We start from the raw sequence: 27,690 nt of genomic DNA, 5'->3' as shown, positions 1-27,690 counted from the left end.
CCGACTCTGTACGACGACGCATCTCATGCTAGCACGAGTCTTTTACACGGGTTATACAATACAAGCAGCTTGTTGGAGCATAAAATGTTTCTGACTTTCTCATACCCAGTTCTCACCTTTACGCAATAACACATGTAGTGGGTTCTAAGAGGGTGCTTAACCTCGGTAGAAAGTTACCAAAATAGTTGAGGAGTCCCAGGAATGACCGCAGCTCCGTGATGTTCTGTGGCCTGGGCACGTTCCTGATAGCCTGTGTCTTGGCGTCTGTGGGCCGAATGCCGTCCGCCGCGATCTTTCTCCCCAAAAACTCCACTTCTGTTGCCATGAAGATGCATTTCGACCTCTTCAGCCGCAGCCCTACACGATCCAGATGCTGGAGGATCTCCTCCAGGTTTTGTAGGTGCTTGACGGTGTCCCGATCCGTGACCAATATGTCATCCTGAAAAATCACCAACTTGAGTAGGCTCTCCATGTTTCTCTGGAAGATCACTGCGGCCGACCGAATTCCAAACAGGCATCTGTTGTAGATGAACAGTCCCTTGTGTGTGTTGATGCAGGTGAGGCCCTTCGAAGACTCCTCCAGCTCCTGCGTCATGTAGGCCAAAGTCAGGTCGAGCTTGGTGAACGTCTTGCCTTCTGCCAGTGTCGCAAATAGGTCGTCTGCCTTAGGTAGCGGGTATTGGCCCTGTAGCGAGAAACGATTAATAGTTACTTTATAATCGCCGCAAATCCTGACCGTGCCATCACTTTTGAATACTTGAACAATCGGGCTGGCCCACTCGCTGAATTCCACTGGGGAGATGATGCCCTCGTGTTGCAACCTGTCCAGCTCGATTTCCACTCTCTCCCTCATCATGTGAGGTACCGCTCACGCCTTGTGGTGAATGGGTCATGCCTCTGGGACCAAGTGGATCCGCACCTTCGCCCCGGAAAAGTTTCCAATGCCTGGCTCAAAAAGGGAAGGAAATTTATTAAGAACCTGAGTACATGAGGCCTCATCGACATGTGATAGTACTCGGATGTCATCCCAGTTCCAGCGGATTTTGTCCAGCCAGCTCCTTCCAAGCAGTGTGGGGCCATCGCCCGGGACAATCCAGAGTGGCAGTTCGTGCACTGTGCCCTCGTAGGTGACCTTGACCATGGCGCTGCCCAGGACAGTGATAAGATCTTTGGTGTACGTTCTCAGTTTCGTGTGGATGGGGCTCAGGGCTGGTCTGAATGCCTTGTTGCACCACAGTCTCTCAAACATCTTTTTACTCATGATGGATTGGCTAGCGCCAGTGTCAAGTTCCATGGCTACGGATACGCCATTCAATTTTACGTTTGGCATTATAGGTGGACATTTCGTTGAAAATGTGTGCACCCCGTGTACTACAGCATCTGCCTCCTCTCTCTGAGGCTCGAAATTGCTTTGGTCCACCATGGATCGATCTTCCTCTGCCACGTGGTGGTTAGCAGGTTTTGCAGATCTTGCAGCTCATCTGCAAGCTTGTTGGAGGTGCCCCATTGTTCCACAGCTCTTGCAAACATACTCTTTGAAGCGGCATTGAAGGGGGATTTGGGAAGGCTTCTCTTCTGATATAAAGGATCGACGCTCGCCCCAACCCACATAACAGTCCTCGGAGTTAGCAAACAGAGACGGATGGCAAGGTATGATGATCTTTTATTACGAATGTCCAGGAACATCTCTCATCACAGCTGCCTGTGAGTGGAGATGCTCCCCGAACAGCACAATCATACAACTTTTATACATTTCAAAAACCTCTAATTGGACTACCTTATCAGTGCTACTTCGGATTCACAGGCCAAGATTTCGTGACCACCTTAAGCCGTAACTAGAATGACTTCATTAGGTTAGAATTTGTTAATCTCCTTTGGTGCCATGAAGTCTATCTCGGGCCTCTTTACAAGGTCTTATCAGTGGTCTGTTTAGGCTCTCTCATATGCACGTCTTGTTGGAATGCTATCTGGTATCCCAACCCAAATCAGTACCTTCTAGAGCCTTGGTACTGGAATGTGCAAGGCCAGAAGAAACGGCCTTTATCCCCTTTATGGGATCCTACAGAAACTAACACTTTAACCCTTGACTTGCTTGTATCCGTAATGCCAAATTTTCTCTTACAATATTCCCCCCTTTTGGCCCTTGGCTATATGCCAAGCGAGCCACATTCCCCGATAATTATCTCCCTGTGGACGAGTTCCAGATAGGTCCGTTCACCTGGGTGGCCATCTCCCAAACTTCGGGACCTCCTGAGACCTCTCCCGCAGAGCTATATAAGGCAAGTCCTTCCTGCAGGACTGCTTAAATTTTCATCCCTTATAGTCTTAATCATAACGCGTGCTCTACCGTGTCGTTTGGCCTGTTTAATTCGTGCACATATTAATCCTATCATGACCATCAGAACCAGGCCCTGTATTACTACAAGTACATGTGATATTATTCTTATCCATGGGTAAATCTGAATATTAAGTCCAATGTTCCACAGTTTTGAGTACCAGGGCTGGTCTGCCAGCATTGCGTTAGTGTCTCTCTGTAGATTGTCTATTTCTTCCATCAGCCGGATATACTGTCGTCTTTGATTCTGGATTCCTTGCGTCAAATGTAATGGTTCCTCACTTAATTCAGGTATCTGTTTGCCTTGCGGTTCCCATACCGCCTCCTTGTACCCCTCTTGGAGGGTATCCGTGACTGTTCCGTGGATGATTTCCGTTGTCTCGGGATGTATGTGATATCCATTTATGTCTATTTCACCCTTGTGTCTGAAACAGAAGTTAGGGCTAATGAGGGCACTCCTCCCCTGGTCTTAATCGTCAGGTTGGCTGCCCCCGTGCTCACGCACCACTCTCCGTTTCTTTGCGGGGCAACGAAGATTTCAAGGTCGTGTTCGAGAGGAGTGATACTCAGCATACATCCGTTTATCTGGTGGAATCCGCAATTATCATTCGTCCTTCGTGGCATACCTCGACAAAAATCACTTGGTTATTTTTATAGCAGTCGGTTATGTCAATGCCTTTCGTACTATTGTTCATTTTAATCACCCGTCTGGCAGGCTGATGGTAACGCAACCGAGTTTGGTTTCTTACTTCACCGATATTATCGATCTGGTATAAGGGGTCTCCCTGTCGTATGGATAACACAAATCCAATCATATTCACCCGCCCAGTAATACATCTGAATTTTGGCACCCATGTGTGACTATTCCTTCGTACCTCGCACGTGTTATTCAATTTTTTATCTAGAGTCCAACTGTTGAGTATGCTGTTCGGGATCCAATCTGGTATGTCCCCATTCTGGAGTTGCTCCAAGTTATGTTGTACCTCACTTAGTATCCAGGCCCCATACCCAGAGCAAACTATCTCAGCTTGTAATCGTTTACTTATGTCGTTCCCCATTGCGTGGATCAAATTTATTGTCTTGGCATGCTTCTGCAATGTATGGGCCACCTGTAACAGTTCCTCTTCCGCGCCATCTCCATGCTTGTAGGGCTTGGTTATCTATGTCCCTTCCCAATAAACCCCTTGAAATCTGCGTCAAGGTATTGATCCAGTCGTCTATGCATACAGGTCTATAGTATTCACTGTTGCAAGCCTCGCAGCGTAACCCTTGCCCAGTGTTTCTAGTATACCCCTTTTCGTTCGACCTTGTTCTATTCCCTTTCTGATATTAAATGTCAGGGTAGTGGATTCCAGGCCTTCGAGGATTTGCTGAGTCAGGTTCCAGTACAAACTTATAGTCTCATTCCCACAGAATCTAGGAAGGATGATATCCGTGAGATTTAGGACCACCGTAAGTAGGCGTTAACGCACCCCAAAATGTATCCGCTCCCTTGATTCCTTTATTACTAGTCCCCCTGTGGCTCCCGTCTTTATGGACGGGCATGTGGGAGGGGGGTGCGAGGTGGTGCTGTAAAGAGTTGTTGTCCCCAGAGTGGTTGTCAGAGCAGCGGTGGTGGATCTATTCTGGACCCGAATGTCCTAACACCACTGATCCGTGCCCAAGCACGGGAAGGCCGGGCACATTCTCCACTTGGTATCCCCTGGTTGAGGCCTCCTTGAGAATTGGGCAAAGACAGGCGTGCACCTTATTTGTACCCATTCCCTATGAGTGCAACTTCCCCGTTCCTCCTCTAACACGAAGCACACCGTGGTCTCGTTTACTACTACTGTTAGGCCCTTGTTATTGGTCCACCTTCAATGTCGATTAAGATCCATATTGAGTTGAGTTATTCCCGTTAGTCCAACGCTACAATTTAAATCTACTGTTGTACCAGCTACCACCACTAAGGCTCTCGAATCGGAATCACAGTTAATGGTTTCAGACGTCTTATAGTATAGGCCTTGAGATCTGTGGTTTCCTTCATCAGAGGACGTCCCGGCTCCATGGAGGAATAGGATCCTATAAAACACAATGTTTCCGGTGTCCACTGGTCGGTTAGGATCCAAATCGTTTCAACTGGGTCCAGTGTTTCCATTTACCAATACCCCCCATATCTATGCAAGCGCATGTATGATCACTCGGTGGGGTCCTGTCCATTTTGGTGAGAATCTGGGTCTTTCAGGGTTTAACTTTACCATGACCTAGCTCCCTATGTGGGGTACCTGAACCCTTTGTTCCTTCGTGTCCCTTTCTAAATCTTTAATGGTTTATTGGTCTCTAGCTTGTGCTTGTAATCCATGTAATTGTTTACAGAGCTCCATCACGAGCCTTCGTAACTTGTCCTTGTAAGGTCCTACGTCCTCATTTCCAGTTACTAGTACTTCTGGCTCTTCCTGTCATTAGTTCAAAGGGGGTCAGTCTGGTAGTTCGGCTCGGGGTAGCTCTTAATTTCATTAGGATTCGTGGGAGTAACTCCACCCATCCCTTCCCGGTCTCCTCAATTGCTTTGGCTAGTGCAACTTTTAGGGTCCTATTCATCCACTCTATCAATCCGGAAGACTCCAGGTGGTACGGGATGTGGAATTTTTGTTTAATGCCTAGCAGGGCGCAGGTTTGCTTCATGATTTTTCCCGTAAAATGTGTACCCTGGTCTGAGTCCAACTGCAGTGGCATTCCCCACCTGGGTATTATTCCCCGGCCAGGACTTTAGCCACTGTATCGGCGGTGCAATTCTTAGTAGCAAAGGCTTCTACCCATTTTGTAAATTGATCTATTATTACCAGACAGTACATTTTTCCCCTCTGGCTGGGCAATGGCCCAGTAAAATCTATTTGTAAGGCTTCCTAGGGTCCCTTTGGATGAGGTTGGTGTCCCAGACGGACCTTTATCTTGTTTCCCGGGTTATGTTTTGCGCAGGTTATACACCTCCTACAATAGCTTTTTATGTCTTTCCCCATTCCTTTCCACCACCAACATCGTGACATGGAGTTTATCATGCCGGTCCTACCAGTGTGGGTGTACTCATGGTAGGGGCCCAATAGATTCTGTCGGATACATTCCGGGGCCACCACGTTGTCATTTTTCCTCCACACTCCATCCGCGCCCCCCCCCCCCCCCCACTTGCTCCGTTCTGTTCCCACCCTTCTATTTCTTGCGGCGTGGATTCTCCCTGTACTTTGAGTATATTTATTTCTTCCGTTTGGGTGGTACATGAGCCGATCGGGGCGTTACTAGTCATATCTAATTCAGCTGCCTGTCTGGCAGCTTCCTCTGCCCAGGCATTTCCCTGCTGATGCCTGTCTGTGATTTTCGAGTGCGCTTTAATTTTTATTACTGCACATTCCTGAGGGAGGAGGGAAGCTTCTACCAATTCCTTGACTTCTCTTCGTGCCTAATAGGTTCCCTCCCCCACGCCTCTTCCAAGCAGTCATGTAGTCGTGCACCACTCTGAAGGCATACCGGCTATCAGTGTATATGTTGACCCTTTTCCCTGCTGCTAATTTCAATGCTTTGGTGAGGGCTACCAATTCCGCTACCTGAGCCGATAGGTTTCCCTCTAGAGAACCCTTTCCCCTGTCTTGTCCATTGCTGTCCACGACTGCCCATCCTGTCTGTGGGGTTCCGTTTACATATCGACGGGATCCATCCACATGAAGATCCATATCTGCCCTTTCAAGTGGGGTTTCCCTAATCTGGCTCCCTTCCCCCTCACTTCCCGTGGGGTCACACTGGTGCTCTTTGCCTTCGGTGACTATCCATCCTGCGGGATTATTCCCGCTATCCTTTATTATAGTCAAGGCGCTATTTGAGGGCAAAAGCATTGCTTCCCAATTGCCGCGTCGTGCGTCGGATATAGTTCTAAGCCTCCCGATGTTAAGCAACTCCACGAGGGTATGCGGTGTATGCAGGATAATCTGCCCAGTCATCACTATCGGCTCGCTAGCCCTCACGGCCCATGCCGCACAATCAAGAGTTGCGACACATCGGGATAGCCCTGCGGCCATCGCTCCTTGTTTCGTGGAGTAGTATGTGACAGGTCTTTGTCTATCCCTGTGTTCCTGGGTTACCACTGCATTGTAGTGGGTCTCACTATTGTACATATACAGGTGGAAGGGCCTATTCTGATCCGGCAACCCCAAGGCGGGTGTGCTCATAAGGGCGTGTTTAAGCTGTGTGAATGCCGCCTCCTGGGGGCGGCCCCAGTCTACAGGCTCCTGGGAGGGTTTACCTCCTTTCACTAGGTCCTGCATCGGCTGGGCCATCTCTGCATATTCTGGGATAAAATTCCGGCAATAATTAAATAACCCCAATATCTGTCGGACCCCTCTCACCGTCCTTGGTCTTGGCATAGTTCTAATCACCTCCTTCCTATCGGCGGGCATCTGTCTATTCCTTTGGGATACTACGTATCCCAAATATGTAACCTCCTTTCTTTCGATCTGGGCTTTCCTAGGGTTCACCTTCAACCCTGAGCGCTGTAAGGCCCCTAATACTGTAGTTAGGGCCACCAGGTGTTGCGCCTCAGTACCCGAGGCGATAAGAATGTCATCCACGTATTGTAGTACAGTGCTTCCTTCCCCAAAGTCCAGGGGTTCCAAGATCCCTGACAATGCCCGGTGAAATATTCCCGGGCTATTGTGAAACTCCTGGGGCACCCTGGTCCAAGTATATTGTCTCCCCTTTATAGTGAAAGCAAACTTCTTCTGTGAATCCTCCTCTAAAGGTATGGCCCAGAACCCATTTGCTATGTCAAGTACCGTGAAGATTTTATGTTCTGGGTTCAGGCCGTTGAACACAGTGGAAGGGCTCGCCACAATCGGGTATTCCCTCGGGGTGACCTTGTTCAAGGCGATATAATCAACGGTGAACCTATAAATCCCGTCAGGTTTCTTCACAGGCCACACCGGTGAATTAGTGGTGGCTGCTACTTGCTTTACCACTCCTTGTGCTTCTAACTCTTGCACTATTTGGTGGACAGCTGCATCAGCCTTGGGTTTTAAATGGTATTGTTTATGGGCCTTATGCTCCGCCCGGGAATATTGACCGGTTCCATTCGGGCCAGCCCACAATCTTGTTTATGCTGTGCCCACAGAACCGAGTATAGTCGTTATACACTGCCCCACACGCCCTTTGTTTCCCACTCGGGCTGTATTGGGACAATCCTTGCTACTCGCTGCTGCTGATGCCCCGGGCAATCGAACTTCTGTTCGGTCCGATGTTTTTCTCCCCATATAATCCGATTACGCTGGGGGTCTATAAATGACCCTACTCCCCTCAACGTACCTATCCCTAGTATGGTGCCTTCTGGGTTAGGGCAGCACCAAAATTGGGTGGGTATCATTATGCCCTGTATCTCTAAAAGTACTACTTCACTCAATGTTGCTTTTTTAAATCCCCCCCCCTATCCTTTGGTTATTGACCGTGGTTCTAGTAAGGGGGAGGTCTCGGTTGGTTATGGATACCGACGCTCCCGTGTCTACTAGCATGTTGCACTGCCGGCCCCCTAACACTGCACTAATAAACATACGGGGATCTAACGTTGGCCGTTCCAACCTTCCTTCGGGGGCCAGTAACCCCTAGCGACCACCACTAGCCAGTTTGAGTAGGTTGAGGAGCTCCTCATTCGAGGGTGACTCTGGCGGGGGCAATGTTGTTTGCTGGAGGATGTCCACCAGTTCCTCATGGGTAATGGGTGTCCCTGTTTGTTTCCCGGTTTGGGGGGTTTGTTGCCTAGTTTGCTGGGGACCCTTTCCTGCTGCCCCCCCCTGCCGGTGCCCAGCATCTTTTTGCTATGTGTCCCGGTTTGTTGCAATTAAGGCACCTGGGTCTATTCGTCCCTCTCCCAACCTCCTTTTGCGGGCATTCTCTGCTAAAATGCCCGTCCTGATGACATGTGTAACACGTCAAGGGGGCGGCGCGGAGGTCCCCCTCCTCTTCCTTATCTCCTGTAACTAATGCTGCCGCCACTATCTTGGACACTCTCTCTTTCTGCTCGGCCTTTAGCTCCTCTACGTTCTGTACCCATTCTAAGACCTCATCATAATCATCCCCTATCTTGAATCCCAGTTTAATTATTTTTTGATGCGCCTCTCCCAGCCCATCCTTAAACATCTCTAAGAATGCCGCGTCCTCTTTCTCGGGGTTGTTGACATCGGAGTGGTCCTTTCTCGAGCCATTTCCGCTCTCCATACTCTCCTACAGTTTCATTTGGTTTTTGGGTTATCTTTAATATCTTGCTCCAATTAGTTCTTATAGGTCCCCAACATTCATCCATCCCGTGTTTGAGGTCTTGTATCCGCTGTGCCTTGGTCCGGTTCCCTGCCGTCATCCAGTCGCCGCTTTGCACGCCTCGGGTAGCTCTCTGCCAATTTGCATTACCGGTTTTGGCCTTTACCAAACTGTGTATGTCACCGAAGGTTAAATTATGTGCATCAAACATTTCCTCAACCTTTTGCCAGAACTCTGTATTTCTGCTATTGGGTTTGGGGGCTGGGTAAATCTTTTAGTAGTGTCTGTCTCTCATGTGGGATGAGGGGGACTTCTTGTATAGTGACGTGAGCGGGTTGCTCCCCGTGTGCAGGGGTGGTATTGGTGTGTACGGGAGCTGCCTGTATGTATTCGTTGTATGCCGGTGGCTCTCCCTGGGTCCCATCATCTTGAGGCTCTCCTACCGGTATCTCCTCCAGGGGGGGATACATCGGGGCGGGTGTTGCTGATGCACACTGTAGGGGTTTACCGTTCTCCTGTACAGCCCTTTCTAATGTTGCTATTTTCGTGTTTAATTTCTGAATCAATTCGACATGGGTATCTATTTCCATTACCAGTTCCCAGTAGCAGGTGAGGGCCATTCTAACCTTGTTTTTGGTCTGACTATCCCACCATTTTTTCTGCCTATCAGGGGCATCCGTAGGCTGCCACCCTTTCCGTTTCATTCCTTCCGTTAAGGTTGTATATTTGTTACCCAGTAAATTTAATAGAGACCCTTCGGGTCCCCAGCTACACTCACCCTTCTTCCTTTGTTTAATGGCCTGGATCCCCATTCCCTCTCCAGTTTCATCTGTCCTTTTACTTGCCGAATTATCTTCTTCGGGAGGTTATGAGGGTCTTGGGTACTCCCTTCAATTCGTGTTTGGTATGCAGGACATTGTCTATATGTCTCTCCTCGGCGCTGTACACTTGTACTGCAACTCTTTGAGTCAATATGTCTCGTCTCTGCGGGGACGTCATCTCTATGTCCTCAATATATCTCGTCCCGGCACCGTGCGCTCGTACCGCTTTGGGTCAATAGACCTTTCCCTATATCTGCCTTTGCGTCGTACCTTCGCATTGTTGCGCTACCTCCACGCGCGCGTCTTAGGGTATACCTTTGACCCCCTTCTTCTTCCACCCCTAGATCATCCTTGTCCTCTGCCTCCGCCCCTCCGGGACTTGCTACAGATGGTTCTTTGTACAGATATCCTTCCCTTGCAGTTTACAATGCCACAGCTCTAACTTGAAGGTGGTAAATTAAAACATACTCACCCCAACAGCTGGGTCATTGTTCCGTTCAGGAAGTCTGTATCCTGCTCGCAGCGCCAATTGAAGGGGAATTTGGGAAGGCTTCTCTTCCCTTTGATATAAAGGGTCAACGCTTGCCCCAACCCTCGGAGTTAGCAGACAGAGACGGATGGCAAGGTATAACGATCTTTTATTACGAATGTCAAGGAAGACCTCTCATCACAGCCGCCTGTGAGTGGAGATGCTCCTCGAGCAGCACAATCATACAACTTTTATACATTTCAAAAACCCCTCCGTTCCCTGGTATAACCTCCCTAAATCTCTAATTGGACTACCTTATCAGTGCTACTTCGGATTGACAGGCCAAGATCTCGTGACCACCTTAGGCCGTAACTAGAATGACTTCATTAGGTTAGAATTTGTTAATCTCCTTTGGTGCCATGAAGTCTATCTCAGGCCCTTTACAAGGCCTTATCAGTGGTCTGTTTAGGCTCTCTCATATGCACGTCTTGTTGGAATGCTATCTGGTATCCCAGTACCTTCTGGAGCCTTGGTACTGGAATGTACAAGGCCAGAAGAAACGGCCTTTATCCCCTTTATGGGACCCGGCAGAAACTGACATTTTAACCCTTGACTTGCTTGTATCCCTAATGCCAAATTTTCTCTTACAGGCATGAATAGGCTGAATGGAAGCCTCCACAATGCCAACGAGGTGTGAATTGCCTTGCAGTCATCCTTTGTTGCGGACTCTGTCATCTGGGTCACCTGAGGCCTGCTGGCAGTTGCAGACTTGTGGTTTCTGCCCTGTACATTTCTGCTCGCAAACACAGTTCCGGTTAATTTATGAACATTGCTAGCACTTGTGTGCTGAGAGATTTGTTTGGTGTTATCACTGGTGGACATAAATGCCTGTGCTATCGCAATGGCCTTACTGAGGGTCAGTGTCTCTACAGTCAAAAGTTTTCGTAGGATGGTCTCGTGGCCAATGCCCAGTACAAAAAAGTCTCTGAGCATTTGCTTCAGGTAGCCATCAAACTCACATTGTCCTGCAAGTTGCCTTAGCTCGGCGACGTAGCTCGCCACTTCCTGACCTTCAGATCGCTGGTACGTATAGAACCGATACCTCGCCATCAGCACGCTCTCCCTCGGGTTAAGATGCTCCCGAACCAGTGTACACAGCTCCTCATACGACTTATCTGTGAATTTCACCAGAACCAGAAGATTCTTCATGAGGCTGTAGGTCGGTGCCCCACAGACCGTGAGGAGGACCGCTCTCCTTTTTGCAGCGCTTCCTTCTCCGTCCAGCTCGTTGGCTACAAAATGTTGGTCTAACTGTTCGACATAGACTTCCCAGTCCTCACCCTCTGAGAACTTCTCCAGGATGCCCACAATTTGCTGCATCTTTGCGTTGGATTTGTGTACTCGTCGCCAGTTGTTGTGTTCCTAACACAGATGAGACTGCACACAGGGAGGTTAAACTAACAGTGACCTCAGTCTTTATTAAGACACTCCAGAGTGAGTAACAGGCCTTAGGGGCCGACTTATATACAGTGCTCCCAAGTGATGCTGGGATCCCTTGGGACTTCAGGGGATGCACTTCCTGGTGGCGGAACATGGGAGTGCATGCTTTACAGATACACAACACAAGCCATCGTCAACATCTTCACCGAGATGTACGAGAGCATGTGCCTTACACTAAACATCTGTAAGACAAAGGTCCTCTTCCAATCTGCCCCCGACACATAGCACTGCCTCCCGGTTATCAAAATCCACGATGAGGCCTTGGACAATGTGAACCATTTTCCACACATCGCGAGCCTACTGTCAACAAGGGCAGACATCGACGAAGAGGTCCAACACTGCCTTTAGTGTGCCAGTGTAGCCTTCGGTCGCCTGAGGCAGAGAGTGAAGACCAGGACCTCAAACCCAGCATCAAGCTCATGGTCTACAGCGCAGTAGTATTCCCACCCTCTTATATGGTTCAGAGGCATGGGGCTAGAATTTCCATTAGTTTTGCATGCATAATGCCCACTTAACATCCATTTTACTGCTGAAATAAGGTGTAATGCCCAGATATCACCCATTTAGCCACAAAATGGAAACTGACGCCCATTTTTGGAGACTTATCGCCGAGCGTTACTTTCGGCATGTACGTAACGCCGGGAAAAAATATTACCGGCCGCCCACGTTTTTTGGGCGGAATCATCAAAATGGATGAAACCAACGCCCATAATATCGCCCAGCGTTACTTTCGGCACGTAATTAACGCCGAGATTCAATAATACCGACCGCTCACTTTGTTTTGTTATAAAGATCAAACTTGCCAAAACTAACGCCCAGTATATCGCCCAGCGTCACTTTCATCACCTCACACATCTCACCCACAATATCGCTCGCCCAAAAAACCGCTCTGAAAAAGTGGAACTGTTCTGAACTAATCACAGTGGTGTGGGCGCCATTTTTCAAATCGCAGGTCGCTTTATTGAAAAGGCTGCTTCAACTTCGGGAGAGTTTGGATTGACTCTGGAGTTCTTCTCAGTGCAGTGACCAGCTCAACAGACTTCTTTGCAGATTGTGGGTGATTGGGTTTTACTGTAGGTGTCTTTTAGGTGGAAATGATTGCTTCTCATCAATCGCTATTATACTTTCATTGGAATGGTACAGCCATTTCTCAGCCTGCATTGATTAATACGCAGATGCTGCAGAGTGCAAATGGCACAACATCTAATGCACAATATTATGTGCCTAATCTAAGACATGCCAGACTGAGGAGGTGGTCGAGACCATACAGACCCCACACTTACAGGGAGAAGAGGTCTTATCTCGACGTGTCCGAGAACACCTGCCTTCAGAGACTGCATTTCCACAAGGTGGTGATCACTGAAATATGCAAGCTCATCAGGCCAGATATGCAGCCTGCCATCAGGACATCACTGTCGGTCGAGGTCAAGGTCATCGCGGCACTGTCGTTCTACGCGTCCGGTTCCTTTTGGGCCACCACGGTCGAGATTTCCCCTCTGTCTCACCATGCCACACATCACTGCATCAGACAGGTCAGGGAGGCTCTGTACGTGGGGTAGGATGGACTTTATTAGCTTCCCCATGACCACAGAGGCTCAGATTGACAGGGCTGGAGCATTCTACCGCATTGCTAAGTTCCCCAGGGTGCAGGGAGCATACAGTGCACTCATATCGCCATGCGGGCACATTCTTAGGACCCAGAGCTTTTTCGTAACAGAAAAGGATTTCACTCCTTGAATGTCCAACTAGTTGTTGACCACAACCAAATAATAATGGCAATGAATGCCAAATGTCCGGGCAGCTTCGATGAGGCTCACATCCTGAGTGACATGATAGGTCCAAGTCAGCATGGATTTGTGAAAGGGAAATCATGCTTGACAAATCTTCTGGAATTTTTTGAGGATGTTTCCAGTAGAGTGGATAAGGGAGAACCAGTTGATGTGGTATATTTGGACTTTCAGAAGGCGTTCGACAAGGTCCCACACAAGAGATTGATGTGCAAAGTTAGAGCACATGGGATTGGGGGTAGTGTACTGACATGGATTGAGAACTGGTTGTCATACAGGAAGCAAAGAGTAGGAGTAAATGGGTACTTTTCAGAATGGCAGGCAGTGACTAGTGGGGTACCGCAAGGTTCTGTGCTGGGGCCCCAGCTGTTTACACTGTACATTAATGATTTAGATGAGGGGATTAAATGTAGTATCTCCAAATTTGTGGATGACACTAAGTTGGGTGGCAGTGTGAGCTGCGAGGAGGATGCTGTGAGGCTGCAGAGCGACTTGGATAGGTTAGGTGAGTGGGCAAATGCATGGCAGATGAAGTATAATGTGGATAAATGTGAGTTTATCCACTTTGGTGGTAAAAACAGAGAGACAGACTATTATCTGAATGGTGACAGATTAGGAAAAGGGGAGGTGCAAAGAGACCTGGGTGTCATGGTACATCAGTCATTGAAGGTTGGCATGCAGGTGCAGCAGGCGGTTAAGAAAGCAAATGGCATGTTGGCCTTCATAGCAAGGGGATTTGAGTACAGGGGCAGGGAGGTGTTGCTACAGTTGTACAGGGCATTGGTGAGGCCACACCTGGAGTATTGTGTACAGTTTTGGTCTCCTAACCTGAGGAAGGACATTCTTGCTATTGAGGGAGTGCAGCGAAGGTTCACCAGACTGATTCCCGGGATGGCAGGACTGACCTATCAAGAAAGACTGGATCAACTGGGCTTGTATTCACTGGAGTTCAGAAGAATGAGAGGGGACCTCATAGAAACGTTTAAAATTCTGACGGGGTTCGACAGGTTAGATGCAGGAAGAATGTTCCCAATGTTGGGGAAGTCCAGAACCAGAGGTCACAGTCTAAGGATAAGGGGTAAGCCATTTAGGACCGAGATGCGGAGGAACTTCTTCACCCAGAGAGTGGTGAACCTGTGGAATTCTCTACCACAGAAAGTTGTTGAGGCCAATTCACTAAATATATTCAAAAAGGAGTTAGATGAGGTCCTTACTACTAGGGGGATCAAGGGGTATGGCGAGAAAGCAGGAATGGGGTACTGAAGTTGAATGTTCAGCCATGAACTCATTGAATGGCGGTGCAGGCTAGAAGGGCCGAATGGCCTACTCCTGCACCTATTTTCTATGTTTCTATGTTTCTATGAGAGCGCTGTTTCTGACATGTTTAAGTGTCAGCCACAAGAACAATGCTGGATGCTTGGTGATAACCGATATGGCCACTTGGCTGATGACCCCACTGCGTGACACCCACACTGAGGCCGAGAAGCGATACAACCAGAGCCACAGAGACACACGCAATTTGGTACATAAAACAATAACTGCTTAAGCAGCGCTTTAGATGCCTGGAGTACTCAGGAGGGGAGCTACAATACAAGCCTGAGCAAGTAGCTAAATTCATGGTTGTGTGCTCCATGTTGCACAACCTGACTATCAGGAGGGGACAAGAACTGCCAGAAGGGACTGATGGTCCATCTCAGGAGAGAGAGGAAGAAGAGGACGAGGGGCTGGATGCTGACCTAGCACCAGACAATCAGGCTAACTATGCAGCCATGCCCATGCCCCCCCTCCAGACCGCAGGAAAGGGCCCGTGGTGGCTACAGGCTACATAGCTGCAAGACTCTTACATCAAGACCTCATAAATGAGTGATTTGCCTTAAAGAACGTTGCTGTAATTGACACACTGCTGTGTGTATGTGCAGCTCAGACATCAATGATGGGCATCACCTTGGTGCCAGTTAAAGTTTAAGTTGATTCAAGTTATGTTTTATTTAACCCTTTCATGTTACGGAATCACCAGTGTGTAACGGTCCAGCTATCTGAGACAATGCGCGACAGGATTATGTGGAATAAAAAAAGTTTTATACGACCATTGGTCTGAAATCATAAGTATCACGGGGAAAAACACACCACCACCACCACCCCACTTTTTCGACCATTGACAGCAGTCAAATGGTCAACATGTCCAGCAACACAGAATACAAAGGCAAAGCAGGAGGGCGGATCCCTGCCCCCATACATTACAACAAATTTCATACACCGAGAAGGAGACATAACACAGTCATCACCTGCAGACAAGCACCTCACTGTCCTTCCTCCCTCCCCTTCTTCTCCCCACCTCTACCCCTTCCCCTCCTCGCTCCATGCCGCCTGGCCGAAGAGCTCCTTAGGTGATGCCTCATTGCGGGGGATGAAGGCAGAGGCGGTGGTTGCACGGGTACGGGAGCGAGTGGTGCTGAGGTGGGAACATTCTCGGATCCAGAAGCAGGATCTTGGTCCTGCCTCTCATGTGTCATTGCCACTGGTGGTGCAGAACCTAGGGGTGGAGTGCCGTGCTCCGGGACCACTGGGAGGCCTGTGCCAGCAGTATTCCTGGCTATCGCCTCCAGGGCCTTCGCCATCCATGAAACATACTCAGTCATGGTGCCGGAGATGGTGGCCAGCTGTCGGGATATGCCCCACAATGCACTGAGGACCTGGTCACCAATGTTTAAGTTCTCCTGGACAACTTAACCATCTCTCCGCTCTCATCTGGCGCTCGTGGACCAGACCTGCCACGTTCACGAAATCTCCGCGGGGTCAGCACCATCCTAGGGACAAATGGGGTGCCCTGTGGCGAGGTGCTTGGGCCCGGTACCTCCAGACTGCAGGCGGGAATGGCCGGAGGAGCACTAGATGGCCTTGGGGTGGAATGCCTTCTGGAGCCTGGTGATGCAGGTTCCTCGAAGTCCGTGTTCTCATCCTTAGAGAACAGACCCAGCGGTTTGACAGGCGAGAATCAGAGCTCCTCAGCAGCAGATGTAGAATCGTCCACTGAGTCTGGCCCCGCGCTCCCACCTTCTGGCCTCTGTGGTCTTGCCTGGGGCCGCACTGCTGGCTGAGCTGCAAAACACAAATTAGGTTATTAGAGGAGAAGGAGGTGCTAGGGTCACAAGGTGAGTCCTGTAATGTCCTTACATACTACTATAAATTCACACGAGGCACATTCTGCAGACAAGGTCACTCTGTGACCTGAACCTTGATTCACAGGACCAAGAAGTGATGACCCTGCGTGGGACCTCTCTTTATATACCTGGATGACCAGGTGAGGAGTGTCTCCCACAGTTCACCACCTGTGGTCAAGGTGTGCATTTCTTAGGTGTATACAGTATGCAGCGTTGTTATGAAGGTTACAGTCATATGAAGGTTACATACATGACATCACCTCCGCCCCCCCAACATCTTATAGGGTCAAAGATTAAGTCTTTCAGGCGGTCGACGCTCTCTCGTGGAGCGCCGCAGTTGGGGCTCTGGTTGTTGAACCTTGGCATGCGTCTCTGTCACCTGTGGTGATTCCGGCTTGTCCGGGCTGGCCGCAGGAACTGTGCATGCTGCTGAATGTTCTTGTTGCTCATTCACTGGCGGTGGTGTGGGCAGCATCTCATGATCTTCCTCAGGTTCCTCAGTGTCCATGCTGAACCTTTTTTTTACTTGGTCCAGATGCTTGCGGCATATCTGTCCATTGTTACGTCTGACCACTATGAGCCTATTCCCCTCTTTGCCAATTACAGTACCCTCAAGCCACTTGGGCCCCAAAGCGTGATTAAGAACAAATACAGGGTCATCGATTTCTATACATCGCCCCTTTGAGTTACGGTCATGGCACTCATTTTGGGACTGGCGCTTGCCCTCAACAATGTCTGACAGGACAGGATGAATGAGGGACAGCCGAGTTTTAAGTGTACGTTTCATGGGTAGTTCTGCGGGCGGGTCTCCCGTGAGCGAATGCGGTCGGGACCTATAGGCCAGCAGGAGGCGCGATAGGCGGCATTGAAGGGAGGGTCCTTGAATCCGGAGCATACCCTGTTTTAATGATTTGGACCGCACGTTCCGCCTGGCCATTGGAAGCCGGCTTGAACGGTGCTGTCCTGACATGTTTGATGCCATTACCCGACATAAACTCCCGGAATTCATAGCTAGTGAAACACGGGTCGTTGTCGCTAACCAGGTTGTCCGGCAAGCCGTGGGTTGCAAAGACCGCACGCAGGCTCTCCACAGTGGTGGATGTCGTGCACGAATTCAAAATGATGCACTCGATCCATTTCGAGTACGCATCAACAACAATGAGAAACATTTTTCCCATGAACGGGCCCGCGTAGTCTATGTGAATACGTGACCATGGCCTGGTGGGCCAGAGCCACGGGATGAGTGGGGCCTCCCTGGGGGCATTGCCCAGCTGGGCACACATTGTGTACCTGTGAACACAGTGTTCCAGGTCTGAGTCAATTCCTGGCCACCATACATGTGACCGGGCAATGGCCTTCATTAGCACGATGCCAGGGTGCTCGCTGTGGAGTTCCCTGATGAATGCTTCCCTTCCCTTCTGGGGCATGACTACCCGGCTGCCGTATATTAGGCAGTCGGCTTGGATGGAGAGCTCATCCATCCATCTGTGAAACGGTCTGACCTCCTCGGGGCATGCTCCGTGTGCATGCGCCCAATCCCCAGTCAGGACACATTTCTTAATCAAGGATAGGAGGGGATCTCTGTTGGTCCACATTTTGATCTGGCGGGCTGTGATGGGGGAGCCTGTGCTGTCAAAGGCTTCAACGACCATGACCATCTCAGCGCTTTGCTCCGCTGCTCCCTCAGTGGTGGCCAATGGGAGCCTGCTGAGCATGTCAGCGCAATGTTCGGTGCCTGGCTGGTGCCGTATGGTGTAGTCACACGTAGCCAGCGTGAGAGCCCATTGCTGTATGCGAGCTGACACATTGGCATTGACAGCTTTGCTGTCTGACAACAGGGATGTTAACGGCTTGTGGTCCATTTCTAACTCGAACCTTCTGCCCAAAAGGTACTGGCGCATCTTTTTCACCCCGTAGACACATGCGAGTGCCTCCTTTTCAACCATCCCATATCCCCATTCTGCTTGGGAGAACGACCTGGAGGCATAAGCCACAGGTTGGAGTTGGCCCTCATCAATACTCTGTTGCAACACGCACCCAACCCCATAGGATGATGCATCACATGTCAAAAACAATTTCTTACAGGGGTTGTACAGAGTCAACAGCTTATTAGAACAAAGCAGGTTCCGCGCCCAATTGAACGCTCGTTCCTGACAGTACCCCCAAAGCCAATCGCAACCCTTACACAGGAGCACATGTAGCAGCTCCAACAATGTGCTTAAGTTTGGCAGAAAGTTCCCGAAATAGTTCAAGAGTCCCAGAAATGAACGTAACTCCGATGTGTTGCCGGGCCTGGGCGCACAATGAATCGCCTCCGTTTTGGATTCGGTAGGCCGGATCCCATCTGCGGCAACCCACCTGCCCAAAAACTCGACCTCTGGGGCCAAAAATATACACTTGGCCTTCTTTAGTCGCAGGCCTACCCGGTCCAGTCGGCGTAGCACCGCCTCCAGGTTGTGGAGGTGTTCCTCGGTGTCTCGACCCATGATAAGGATGTCGTCCTGAAATACGATTGTTCCAGGGATGGATTTGAGCAGGCTTTCCATGTTCCTTTGAAAGATAGCGGCCGCTGATCGAATGCCAAACGGACACCTGTTGTAGACAAATAGCCCCTTGTGCATGGTGATGGTGGTCAGTAGCTTGGATTCTTCGGCCAGTTCCTGGGTCATGTAGGCTGAAGTGAGGTCCAACTTGGTGAACAGCTTGCTGCCTGCCAGCATGGCAAAAAGATCCTCCGCTCTCAGAAGCGGGTATTGGTCTTGTAGTGACACTCGGTTGATAGTGGCCTTGTAGTCGCCACAGATCCACAGAGCCATCCATTTTTAGGACAGGGACGATGGGGCTTGCCCAGTCGCTGAATTCAATGGGTGAAATTATGTCCTCTCTTAGCAACCTGTCCACTCTCAATTTTCTCCCGCATCACAAACGGCACAGCTCTGGCTTTGTGGTGCACTGGTCTGGCGTCCGGGGTGATGCGTATTACTACTTTGGTACCTTTGAAAGTCCCGACACCAGATTGAAATAGTGACTCAAATTTCTGTAGGACCTGTGAGCATGAACTTCACTCCACAGATGAAATGGCATGCACATCCCCCCATTTCCAGTTCATCTCGGCTAGCCAGCTCCTCCCCAAAAGCGTGGGACCATTTCCCGGGACAATCCAGAGTGGCAGCCGGTTCTCTGATCCATTATGTGTGACCACCAATATTGCACTGCCTAGCACTGGGAAGATCTCTTTGATGTACTTCTGTAGTTGCTTATCAATGTGTTCTAGTTTGGGTCTGCTAGCTCTGGGTGGCCATTGTTGGACAGTCGAATTGTTGGACACTCATAAGTGACTGGCTGGCCCCTGTGTCCAGCTCCATGCGTACCGGGATGCCGTTTAATAGGACTTTCATCATCATAGGTAGAGGTAGAGTTTGGTATATGAGCTGTGGATGTTTGCCACATGAACCCGCTGAACTTCAGCGTCCATTGCTTTATTCCAAGCATCAACCTGATTGCAGACCTCTCTTCCGGTTCATCTGCCTCATAAATTAGCCTCGCTGCGGGCTTCCTGCACATTCTGGCTAAATGTCCACTGAAGTTACAATTTCTACAGATAAATTGTTGAAACCTACAGGTTTTTGCAGCATGTCTGCCCCTGCACCTCCAGCATGAGCTGAGATCGTTGTGAACAAAAGAGCTGTTACCAGGCATTCCTCTCTCATTGTCTCTTTGATTACTCTTGAGCACTCTGTTAATGGGTGTCAATGGCCCCATCCCGAGACGCATTGTCCACCGTGATGGTGTAAATGTCCGTTCAACCTGCCATTGTTTCTGTTGAGGATCCACACTAGAGTCTGTTGCTGCCTGGGTGGTGTCGAATTGCCCTTGCCTGCCTGTGGGGTTCTGAGTCACGTTTACAATGTTAACTCCCTGATCCATCGCCACATTGGAAGCAGAGTTGTCCACGTATATTATCTTGGTTTCCTCCTCCCCCGCCATGAAGGTCTGAGCCATCAACGCCGCCACTTTCCAAGGTCAAGTCCTTGGTCTCAATTAGCTTTCTGAAAATCCCTGCATGACCAATGTCCTCAATAAAGAAATCCCTTAACATCTCCCCCCTGCAGGCGTCTGTGAACTTACAGAGGCTGGCCAAGCGCCGAAGGTCCGCAACGAAGTCTGGTATGCTCTGTCCTTCCCGACGTCGGTGTGTATAGAATCGGTGTCGAGCCAGGTGTATACTGCTCACCGGTTTGAGGTGCTCACCGATCAGTTTGCTGAGCTCTTCAAAGGTTTTGTCTGCCGGCTTCTCGGGTGCGAGCAGGTCTTTCATCAGCGCGTACGTCTTAGGTCCACAGCTGGTCAGTAGATGCGCCTTTCGCTTGTCAGCCGCTGCATCTCCCAGCCAGTCCTTCGTGACAAAGCTCTGCTGGAGCCTCTCAATGAAATCATCCCAGTCCTCACCAACACAGTACCGTTCCTCTGTGCTACCGGTGGCCATTCTCGTGAGTCGTTGATTCCCGTTTCTCGTCGCCAAATGTAATGTCCTTACACACTACTATAAATTCACACGAGGCACATTCTGCAGACAAGGTCACTCTGTGACCTGAACCTTTATTCACAGGACCAAGAAGTGATGACCCTGCATGGGACCTCCTTTTAGATACTTGGATGACCAGGTGAGGAGTGTCTCCCACAAGTTCACCCCCTGTGGTTAAGGTGTGCATTTCTTAGGTGTATACAGAATGCAGTGTTGTTATGAAGGTTACAGTCACATGAAGGTTACATACATGACAAGTCCAGCACTACACACAGCATATGCACGACAAAAGCACCACCGCTATCAAAATCATCACAGACATCACATTTCATGACCATCAACACATTTGCATTGCAATGATTTTCATTCGGCCAGCATTATTTCTAGGACAATTTTAGAAATCATCTATCATATATGATTGTTTGGATGTGAGTAGATGTGGCATCTATTGACTTTACATCACGCACTGGTGTAAACTTTATTCATGTGACATCACTTCAGGGTCTCAGATGCTTCCGTGGCTGTCCGGGTGTGCTTCCCCAATGAGTGCGAGCACCCGCTCCTCCATCTCAGTGATATCACTTGGGACTAGTGGCCCCCCACCCGTTCGCCTCTGCACGGACCTCATCCTTGATAGCTTCTTCTGTAAAAGGTGACAGGACGACATGGCATGAGATCATTATGTGATATCATTGCTAGGTACTATCGCAGAGACTGATACAACACATAACCGACAGAAATAATCATGATTATTATGATAATTATCATTTTTACCTAAAGACATACACCATGAACACAGGCTTTGAGTACAACATTCCCGGTAAAAGTGAAAGACCTCATATCTGATGATAGTCACTCATGACTCTTACAAATCAAATTATATAAATATATAAGTACATGTAAATAAATGTAATACTCTTGCTGATCCAACAAGGTCGTTCCATCGCTTGCGGCATTGGTTGCTCTCACGCACCTCGTTGGTCGCTGATGAGACCATGTCTGCTATGTCGGCCCATATCTTCTGGTAGGCCTTTGGGGTGGGCTTCCCATGCCCTCCCTGTGTCAAATCACCCCAACGCAACTCTACTTCCTGCAGGAGGGTGGCATTTGCCTCATCCGAGACCCTCCTCGCCCTTTTGCGCCCTCCAATGTGCTCCTCTCCTAGCTCACTGCTCTCGCAAGCGTCAGTCTCCACAGCCTCCCCTTCTCCCTCCATTATAGGCACCAAATTCGGGCAAATATCCGGCTGGTAACAACTTATTTTTTTCCCCAATTTTCTATAAAGCTTTAAACTCTCCCTCCTTCCTCCCAAAGCAGCCACACCACACCCACACGCACCTTCACTCCCTCTCAGCTCCCTCTCTCTCTATCTCCTCTTATGCGCATGTCATGATGACCCTTGACCTCTTGAATCACAGGAATCGAGCATTGCTATCCCATTGCTAAGGATGGTGACACTTTATGGCAGAAGGTCAGAGAGATTTAACACTAACACCCATTTCATATTGCTCGCGGTAACGCCCAATTTCAAAAATGGAGACTAGGCGCTTTGAGAATGGGCGACAAGCCGGCGATCTGAAAACCCATTTTTACTGCCCACGCCAGAAATAATGCCCAATTTTGGGTGATCTGCACAAAAGTGTAAAATCTAGCCCATGGACTATGTACAGAAGGCACCTCAAAACACTGGAGAAGTACCGCCAACACTGCCTCCGCAAGATCCTGCCAATCCATTGGCAGGATAGGCACACCAACATCAGTGTTCTCACTCAGGCCAGCATCCCCAGCATCGAAGCACTGACCCTGCTTGATCAGCTCCGTTGGACGGGTCACTTCGTCCACATGCCCGACACGAGACTCCCAAAACAATTGCTCTACTTGGAGATTCAACCACGCAAGCAAGCCCCAGGTGGGCAGAGGGAACGCTTCAAGGACACCCTCAAAGCCTCCTTGAAAAAGTGCAACATCCCCAACGCCACCTGGGAATCCCTGGCCCAAGACTGCTCAAAGTGAAGGAAAAGCATCCGGGAAGGCGCTGAACACCTCGAGTCTCTTCACCGGGAGCAAGCTGAAGCCAAGCGTAGACAGCAGAAGGAGCGCCTGGCATCCCAGGCACCCCATCCACCCATTCCTTCAATCACCGTCTGCCCCACCTGTGACAGGCTGTAGGTCCCGTATTGGATTCTTCAGTCACCTGAGAACTCATTTTTAATGTGGAAGCAAGTCATCCTCGACTCTGAGAGACTGCCTAAGGAGAAAATCCTCTTGACCACCATGCTACAATAAAAGCCACCACAAAACAAACTTTCCAGACCAATTTTATGAATCAAACCATTGCAATACTTCATTCAAAAGTCAACTAATCACCCTTGTGTCTGTCTTCAATTTGCCTTTTGGTCCTATTGCTCTATGCAGTGCTACCCCAGTGGCTGATGCATGGCTGGTGGAAGGCTGCTGACTTTCAGTGGGGGAGACTGCAGGATGAACTTGAGCAGCTCTGGGCCTAGTAGGCCCAGCTTCAGACTGCACCATCTCATCATGGGCAGCAGCAGTCTGGGCTGGCTGGCTGTCACGAAACATCAAGGGCACTGGCAGAGTGGTAGTGATAGAAAGACAAATGCTGTCATCCTGAGAGAGGACAGCGGGTTAATTCTCCTGGGAGCCACTGCCACTCCCCCAGCGCGGCACATCAGCAATCCTAGTAATCTGCTAGAGGACAAATTGCTGAATTGCTGTGACACCCTGCAAGCCCCTTTCAACACTGGAAAACCCAGCCATGATGGCAGCAATCTAGGCTTGCCTGACAGCAAGCTGAGCTTGCACAATTTCAGTCTGAGCTTCCATTGCAGCAATCAGACTCAGACTGCGCTACAATCAAAACCGAGACGTCGGCCATCAGACGCTGCATGATGGTTGGGTCCACAAGTGCCCAGGAAACAAGAGGTGCATTCTTACACCATCTACAGCTTGTAAGACAGAAGAGATTGTGGGATTAGGGGGAAATGGGATGTGAGATGGAGGATTAGGTATGTGCATATCATGTTCAATGACTTCAGCACCAACACTGACCATGGCCTCAGTCACAGCCACTCCAATTATGCCAAGCACTGTCTCCTCAGGCAGGGTCAGGATATGGAAGCGTCTCTCCATCATGTTGTGTGGCACTACCACTGTGCTCAATGGGATAGATTCAGAACAGATCTAGCAGTTCAAAACTGGGCATCCATGAGCCATTGTGGGCCTTCAGCAGCAGCAGAATTGTATTCCACCACAATCTATAACCTCATGGCCCGGCATATCCCTCACTCTACCATTACTATTAAGCCAGAGGACCAACCCTAGTTCAATAAGCAGTGCAGAAGAGAATGCCAGGAACAGCACCAGGCAGACTAAGAATGAGGTACCAACCTGGGGAAGCTGCAACACAGGACTACATGCATGCTAAACAGCGGAAGCTGCATGCCACAGGCAGGGCTAAGCCATCCCACAATCAACAGATAAACAACAACTTGTATTTATGTAATACCTTTAACGTAGTGAAACATCCCAAGGCGCTTCACAGGAGTATTATCAGATTTAAAACATTGACACCGAGCCACATAAGGAGAAATTAGAGCAGGTGGTCAAAGAGGTAGGTTTTAAGGAGCATCTTCAATGAGGAAAGAGAGCTAGCAGGGTAGAGAGATTTAGGAAGGGAATGCCAGAGCTTTCCGGCTTAGGCAACAGAAGGCATGGCCACCAATGGTTGAGCAATTATAATCAGGGATGCTCAAGAGGGCAGAATTCGAGGAGCACAGACATCTCGGCGGGAGGGGGGGTGGGGATTGTGGGGCTGGAGGAGATCTGAAATGGGAATGGGCAAGGTCATGGAGGCATTTGAAAACAAGGATGAGAATTTTGAGATCGAGGTGCTGCTTAACCGGGAGCCAATGTAGGTCAGCGAGCACAGTGGTGATGGGGGAGCAGGATATGGTGCGAGTTAGGACACGGGCAGCCGAATTTTGGATCACCACAATTTGTGTAAAGTAGAATGTGGGAGGCAGCCAGGTGTGCATTGGAATAGTCAAGTGTAGAGATAACAAAGGCATGGATGAGGGCTTCAGCAGCGGAGGCAAGGGCGGAGACAGGCGATGTTACGGAGGTGGAAATAGACGGTTTTATATACTGCGGATATGTGGTCAAAAGCTCATTTCAGGGTCAAATATGACACCAAGGGTGTGAACAGTGTGGTTCAGTCCCAGACAGAAGTTGGGGAGAGGGAGGAGTCAGTGGCTAGGGAACGAAGTTTGTGACGAGGACCGAAAACAATGGCTTCAGTCTTCCCAATATTCAATTGGAGAAAATTTCTGCTCATCCAGAACTGGATGTTGGACAAGCAATCTGACAATTTGGAGACTGTGGAGGGATCGAGTGAAGTGGTAGTGAGGTAGAGCTGGGTGTCATCAGCTTACATGTGGAAACTGACGCTGTGTTTTCGGATGATGTCACCAACAGGCAACATGTAGATGAGAAATAGGAGGAGGCCAAGGATAGATCCTTGGGGACACTGGAGGTAACGATGTGGGGATGGGAAGAGAAACCATTACAGGTGATTCCATGGCTGCAATTAGATAGATAAGAATTAAACCAGGTGAGTGCAGTCCCACTCAGCTGGACGATGGTGGAGAGGCGTTGGAGAAGGATGGTGTGGTCAACTGTGTCAAAGGCTGCAGACAAGTCAAGAAGAATGAGTAGGGATAGTTTACCTATGTCACAGTCACAAAGAATGTCATTTGTGACTTTGATGAGAGCTGTTTCGGTACTGTGGATGGCGCGGAAACTGGATTGGAGGGATTCAAACATGGAATTGCAGGAAAGATTGGCACGGATTTGGGAGGCGACAACACATTTAAGGATGTTGGAGAGAAAATGGAGGTTGGAGATGGGGCGGTTGTTTGCAAGGACGGAGGGGTTGCGGGTGATACGTATGCTTATCACTATAATGAATCACACATGGCCCATTGCTGGAGCTGATCACCTTGTGACCTTTAGGTTTAATGTAAACTCCAAAAGTGAAATCTACAGGAGGAGCCTGCTTTATATAGGGAGACAGCACGAGGTGCAGTAATGTGTGCCTCCCGGGCTTTCCCCATCTGTTGGCTGTTACATGTAATTACATGTTACAATGCATGGTATGGAGCATGGCTGCAAATACATCACAACACTTCCCCCCAAGTCTTAGATGCAGTTTAGAGGTCGAGCCTGACCGGGGTTCTGCACTCTCTGGTTGAGCGTCTGAGTTGGATGCTGGGTTTGGGCGGCCTGACCGGAGTGTCGCTGCCTTGCGGTGCTGTGGCTCTGGTCAGACTGTCCAGTGCGATGGGTTCTATCTCTTGGTGAATCGCCGGTTCTGTTGCTTCTGGTTGGACGTCGATGTCACTGTAGTCGTCCAGTGGTTCTGGATCATCGGTGAACCTCAATTTGGTTTGATCAAGTGCTTCCTGCAGGTTTGCCCATTAGTGAGTCTTACCACGAATCCCCTACTCCCCTCTTTAGCTACAACAGTGCCTGCGAGCCACTTGGGGCCCGTACCAAAGTTCAACACGAAAACAGGGTCATTGACGTTTATACAACGCATTACAGAGTTGCGGTCATGATATGTACATTGCTTAAGATGCCGGTTTTCAACAATCTCACTTAAAACCGGGTGCACGAGGGACAACCTTGTTTTGAGGTCCTCTTCATGAGGAGTTCGGCGGGCAGAACCCCTGTGAGTGAGTGGGGCCTCGTCTGATATGCAAGCAGCACGCGAGACAGATGGGTCTGTAAGGGGCCTTCTGTCACTCACTGCATGCCCTGCTTTATGATCTGTACTGCTCATTCAGCTTGGCCGTTGGAGGCTAATTTGAACGGGGCCGACCAGACATGCTTTATGCCGTTACAGCACATAAATTCGCAAAATTCGGAACTCGCAAAGCATGGTCCATTGTCACTAACAAAGACGTCGGGCAGGCCATGGGTGGCGATCATTGTCCGAAGGCTCTCTATTGTGGCGGTGGATGTGCTGGACGACATTATAACACATTCGATCCATTTAGAATAAACATCAATTACAACCAGGAACATTTTTCCTAGAAAGGGACCCGCGTAGGCTACGTGGATGCGGGACCAGGGTTTGGAGGGCCAGGACCACAGACTCAGGGGGGCTTCCCTGGGTGCGTTGCTGAGTTGCGCGCACGTGTTGCACCGGCGTACGCACGACTCTAAGTCTGCTTCGATGCCCGGCCACCACACGTGCGATCTCGCAATGGCTTTCATCACTACGATACCGGGGTATGTGTTATAGAAATCCTTGAAAATAAATCTCTGCCCTTTTTGGGCAGGACTACGCGATTTCCCCACAAAATGCAATCGGCCTGGACGGATAACTCGTCCTTGCGCTGGTGAAACGGCTTAAAATCGGCATGCATCTCTCCATACGTGGTTGCCCAGTTTCCATTTAATATACAGTTTTTCACCTGGGACAGAAGTGGGTCTTGGCTGGTCCAGATTCTTATCTGGCATGCCATGACGGGTGACCCTTCGCCCTCAAAGGCTTCCATGACCATGACCAGTTCCGCGGGCTGCTCCACTTCACCCTCGGTGGTGGCAAGCGGAAGCCGGCTAAGCGCATCTGCGCAGTTATCTGTGCCTGGTCTGTGGCGGATCGTGTAGTCGTAAGCGGACAGCATTAATGCCCACCTCTGAATGCGAGCTGAGGCTTTAGTATTAATGCCTTTGCTCTCAGAGAATAACGACGTGAGCGGCTTGTGGGCGGTTTCTAGTTCGAACCGCCGGCCGAAT

The 27,690-nt window shown here is 49.6% G+C and overlaps 1 long non-coding RNA gene across 1 annotated transcript; it reads right to left on the bottom strand.

Moving 5' to 3' along the window:
• Positions 1-1,645: 1,645 nt before the first annotated feature.
• LOC139265940 (uncharacterized) lies at positions 1,646-10,087 on the bottom strand. The gene is made up of 2 exons (XR_011593661.1): positions 9,899-10,087; positions 1,646-2,961 (listed from the first exon to the last, which is right to left on the bottom strand). It is a non-coding gene; the product is annotated as an uncharacterized lncRNA (long non-coding RNA).
• Positions 10,088-27,690: the final 17,603 nt, after the last annotated feature.

The sequence above is a fragment of the Pristiophorus japonicus genome, chromosome 6 (genome assembly GCF_044704955.1).
Source record: "Pristiophorus japonicus isolate sPriJap1 chromosome 6, sPriJap1.hap1, whole genome shotgun sequence".
Lineage (NCBI taxonomy): Eukaryota > Metazoa > Chordata > Chondrichthyes > Pristiophoridae > Pristiophorus > Pristiophorus japonicus.
This window is presented reverse-complemented; position numbering and strand designations above follow the sequence as displayed.